The sequence below is a fragment of the Penaeus monodon genome, chromosome 12 (genome assembly GCF_015228065.2).
Source record: "Penaeus monodon isolate SGIC_2016 chromosome 12, NSTDA_Pmon_1, whole genome shotgun sequence".
Classification (NCBI taxonomy): domain Eukaryota; kingdom Metazoa; phylum Arthropoda; class Malacostraca; order Decapoda; family Penaeidae; genus Penaeus; species Penaeus monodon.
In genome coordinates this window covers 30,937,282-30,942,451 of record NC_051397.1, presented here as the reverse complement: position 1 = coordinate 30,942,451, position 5,170 = coordinate 30,937,282, and the positions used below count along the sequence as shown (strand labels likewise).

The window sequence follows — 5,170 nt, the reverse complement described above, 5'->3', positions numbered from 1 at the left end:
TTTTTTCATATTTGCCGACAGTGTCCGGTTTTGGTTCTATAGTGAATTTCTGGAAGGATTACCCGATAAGAAATGTGCATTTACTTATTTTAGGCATGGTAAACCGCTCTATAAATTGTGATTTCCTGCTGAAGGCAGTCCATCTTGAAATTTATTGTGTGTGTGCGTGTGTGCGTGCGTGCGTGCGTGTGCGTTTCCATTTATGACAATGTTAAATCTCTACACACCAAGTTATTGCTCAGCAAGCTATTTTTTAGCGTGGATATTAACCTTTTTCTCCTGTAGATGTTTTTACTACGACGATGTGGTTTTATCATAATAATAGACTGTTATCTCCACTGTCGAATGTATCCCTTAGACCCGCGACTTTCCAGCTCTGACACTAAATGGCCTATAGTGCAACAGACTTCCTATATTTAAGTCTAAGGAACGTCATCTTCGTCTTCGATACTTGCCACTTCTAGTCGCACTTACTGAAATCTTGGCAAACCGTGTGCATTTTCCCGAGATCCTAGTAACCTGCATCTTGTTCTTATGTGCTTTTTTTCTCCCTTAATATCGAGGGAAAGATCCTAGTAACCTGCATCTTGTCCTTAAGTATGTGATTTTTTTCTCCCTTAATATCGAGGGAAAATTAGCCTTTGCTTCCAGTGTGGATGTTTTGTCATGCTCTTTTTCCAAGCTCTTCCAATCTGTTCTTGTATTTTTTTCTGTATTCCGTTTTCGATGTTCCTCTCTCGTTCTGTTTAATGATCTCGCATAGTTCAGCGTAAACTATTTTATTGGCTTCGGTGTCTTTGTGAAGTCTGGAAAGAGGATTTATTTGTATCATTAAATGCTTTGCTTCTGATGACTGGCCGCGCCTTTTTGTCTGCTCCCGGCTGCCCTCTCCGCACAAACACGAGAATATGGAAAGATAACAGATGTAGAGGGAAATGTTTGTGTGGACATAGATGTACTATATATATATTACTGTATGTGCATTAATATACAGATATAGAGAAATGTAATTACATATGCAGATACACACTTGTACACAAAAACAGAGGCATTTATATCTAAACCTACATCATATTATATAAAATATAAATGTAAATATAAATATAAATATAAATATATATGTGTGTGTGTGTGTGTGTGTGTGTGTGTGTGTGTGTGTGTGTGTGTGTGTGTGTGTGTGTGTGTGTGTGTGTGTGTGTGTGTGTGTGTGCATACATGTATACATATACATATATATATATATATATATATATATATATATATATATATATATATATACATATACATATAATATATATAAAATATATATATATATATATATATTATATATATATATATAATACTTTATACATATAAAATAATATACTATTAATATATATATATATATATATATATATAAAATATATATTATATATATATATATTTATTATGCACGGGAATCTGTTACTGAATAATGTTTACGTGCCTGAGAGTGCATTACTATTTACAATTCATTTTAGTAGCCTTGCTCTGGTTGAAACGAAATGTTTTTGCATTACATGTATCGAAAACAACTGATTATTCTGGGTACACATACCCTCTGGTTCTTGGAAACCCAAGTTCACGAAAACACTCTTGATAGATGACTGCTGCTGTTGTTGTTGCCTAAAGAAGGCGCAAGTGAATCTTCTGTGGAGCTACCGTTGCGAGACACCCACTGCCTCAACATGTGCATCGTCTGGCGCAACCTATGTATCAAGATTTGTATCACACAGAATGAATGATATAGAGATAATTCTGTGCTTTTTTTGTGTGTGCGTGTATGTGCGTGTGTGCGTGTGCGTGTGCGTGTGCGTGTGTGTGTGTGTGTGTGTGTGTGTGTGTGTGTGTGCGTGTGTGTGCGTGTGTGTGTGTGCGTGTGTGTGGTGTGTGTGTGTGTGTGTGTGTGTGTGTGTGTGTGTGTGTGTGTGTGTGTGTGTGCGTGCGTGCGTTGTTTTTTTGTGCGTGCGTTGTTTGTTTGTGCGTGCGTTGTTTGTTTGTGCGTGCGTTGTTTGTTTGTGCGTGCGTTGTTTGTTTGTGCGTGCGTTGTTTGTTTGTGCGTGCGTTGTTTGTGTGTGCGCGAGTGTGCGTGTGCGCGAGTGTGCGTGTGCGCGAGTGTGCGTGTGCGCGAGTGTGCGTGTGCGCGAGTGTGCGTGTGCGCGAGTGTGCGGGTGCGCGAGTGTGCGTGTGCGCGAGTGTGCGTGTGCGCGAGTGTGGTAGTGCGCGAGTGTGCGTTTCGGCGAGTGTGCGTTCGCGATTGGCGTGCGCGAGTGTGCGTGTGCGTGTGCGCGAGTGTGCGTGTGCGTGTGCGGTGTGCGTGTGTTTGTTTTAAATAGATCCATGAGATTGTCGGATCTGCTAACTCTTACTACTAACTTTCAGATTATTTACATTCACTGAAGTCTTCAGTCAATCGTGCAGCGTAGTACCACGTCTGAAACAACAAGAAAGGCCATTATCCAGAGTAAACAAAGACAAAAAACATCCGCAAAAAAATAGTACAAATGAAACTAGAGACTGGACCACGACGGGAAACTGTAAACAAGCTGGTTCCCTATTTCTCTTCGTCCTTACTTGCGGATATATAAATTCACGTGTTCCCCGACTTTTCGCATCTCCGACTGCCTTCTCACAGCAGCAGCACCTAAGCCTCGCCTCTAAGTAAACACAGTTGTCGTTGGCTCAAGCCCTATGTGTTTACCTTACGACCGTTCGCTCGTCGTATTTCAAGGGAACTAAAACAAACGCGTGATCCTGCTGCCCGAGCGATATGAACCAGGGAGCCGGAACTGCTTCAGTTTCGCAGCCTTTCCAACGTATGGTCTGTATCCCCTGCTGCTCTCTCCCCTGTCAGGTAACATGTAACCAGATCGGATCTTAGAAAGTATTTATTGAAAGTTACCGTGTTACCTCACCTCTCTCTCTCTCTCTCTCTCTCTATCTATCTCTCTCTCTCTCTCTCTCTCTCTCTCTCTCTCTCTCTCTCTCTCTCTCTCTCAAAGCTATCTGTATGTCTTTCTGAAATGATATCAGAATTTGGGATTTTTTTTTTTATTTACATTAACAAAAGAAATAAGGCACCTAGTAATACAATATAGTATCTTAGTCCTTCCTGCAATGTTCACACACCTATAACCTTTTCTTTTCATATATTTTCACTGCTCCAAAATATAAAATAAATATAACTAGTTATATATACTATGGGGATATATATATTTATCGCTGACCCTGTACATGAATCACAATAATCATAAACCTTAATTACTTCAATACTTGTCCACCTATACCTCTATTTCCTACGACACGAAAGAAGTTCACATATTTCACAGTAGTCGAAGCCCGAATAAAGCATTTGAGACAATTATCGTGCGCATGCGTCTAGGGGAGGAAGCATGTTTGCCAAATAATCTCTAACTTGCATCTTGAGACTTTAGCTCCGTAAACAACTTGATAGCGCTCATCTGTTGCAATAAAATTTATATTTGTTCATGTAATGCATTTATACTTAAAAGAATAGTTTTATCATTTTGGAACACGAAGCTGCGGTCGATGATACATTCCACACATCCGGACAAAGCGCATACGTACACAAAAAGGGAATTATCGAACGATTACGACAGAACAAGGAAATCCCATTAACCTTGAGATTAATTGGGTGATGACCACCTAATTGTCTTGTAAGTGTCTTATCTAATTCCTGATTTCTTCCTTTGCTCTCCCGGCTCCTCATTTTCTTTCACTGTTGTATTATCTTCATTTCACTTATGTGCGTTTATTCTCTCAGAGTATGTGTATATGTGCGTTTTCTTCTTTGTCTGCGCTTTTGATAAGAATATTTTTTCTTTTCTTTTCTTTTCTTTGGGTATAGATTTTGTGTTGTTCTGTACGTGTGTTGTATAGTTGTTTGTAGGCGTTTGTTATCCTTTGTTTCTTTTCTGAAATGTGTGTGTGTGTGTGTGTGTGTGTGTGTGTGTGTGTGTGTGTGTGTGTGTGTGTTGTGTGTGTTTGCCACACCAACGTCATGGCTGCAATCCCGCTTACAAAAACTTCGTTACAGTAGTTTATAGTTTCATAACCCCGAGTCAGTCGTGTAACTAGAGAGTAACTCGACAAATTGGAGTTTCGCGTAACTTCCATTTGTGAAGAGTTGTTATTTTTGTGTATTGCCTTCACAGTATATGTATTATATTTACGTGTCGGGTCCTATAGTAATTCTTTACATCTTAGGTTTTGTCATTTTACCCATCGACCGTGATTTTGTGTCTTGTTGTGAGGTTGAAGCTTAAGAGTTTTTAAATGTTAAGTATAATTGTTAAGTATAATTAAGTTCTCTTTTCTTTTCTTTTCTTTTCTTTACAGTGGGGTAGAACCATTGCACGCTTACAAGGAAGCTATAGTGGTGAATTTCAGGTCACCTGATAAGGTTCTCAGGCTTTGCTGAATAATATCTGTTACGGTTAGGTCTACTTTGCTCCAGTACCGGGTCACAGTTATGCCTTGGCGATAAAGGCGATGCTCATGACATATATTCGGAACGTTGCATATTTGTTTAACAAATAGCATTTTTATGTTTATTTTTGTCACTTTTGTCATGTTAAAGTTCGACTTGGTGTCAGTTCTTAGTAGTTTCGATTTAGTTTTTATTAATAATTTGAAAAATGTAAATCTATTTTCATTACAGATTTCACACTATTATCATGGTGGGATATGGCAGAAACAGGGATATTTATTTTGCAAGGCACCTCTTGTAGCACATATGTAGAGGGTTTACAGCTTCTGGTTGTGGTATTTGGATATATCACTTTTGTCTGGTTTATGGTAGCCAGTCATAGGTACGGCCAAATTTACGATTTTTTTTCTTGCTTTAGCGCCTTGGTCGGTTTATAGATTAGCCAAATCAGTAATTACACCGGCATCATGAAAAGTCTTTAATCTTGGTTATTCCTTCTGCTTCGAACCATCACAAACTCAAGATTTTATTAATTAATCTTCCATGATAGCACTTGTTTTTTTTCTCATACGTCTTCCTATTTATATACAATCTGACTGTTTCTTGGCTCTTTTAAACCGAGAGCCTATTAAATCGCGAGAAATTAGGAGGTAGAAGTCATTAATGTTGGTCCGTCTGAAGACAATCTCTTCCGCCCTGATT

At 38.9% G+C, this 5,170-nt stretch overlaps 1 long non-coding RNA gene across 2 annotated transcripts; it reads right to left on the bottom strand.

Annotated features, from left to right (window-relative positions):
• Window positions 1-262: 262 nt before the first annotated feature.
• On the bottom strand, window positions 263-2,782 carry LOC119579787. Of its 2 annotated transcripts, none has more exons than XR_005229326.1 (4): window positions 2,593-2,782; window positions 2,395-2,452; window positions 1,577-1,727; window positions 263-881 (listed from the first exon to the last, which is right to left on the bottom strand). It is a non-coding gene; the product is annotated as an uncharacterized LOC119579787 (long non-coding RNA). The 2 variants fall into 2 exon arrangements; XR_005229325.1 differs by having other exon boundaries at window positions 764-806.
• Window positions 2,783-5,170: the final 2,388 nt, after the last annotated feature.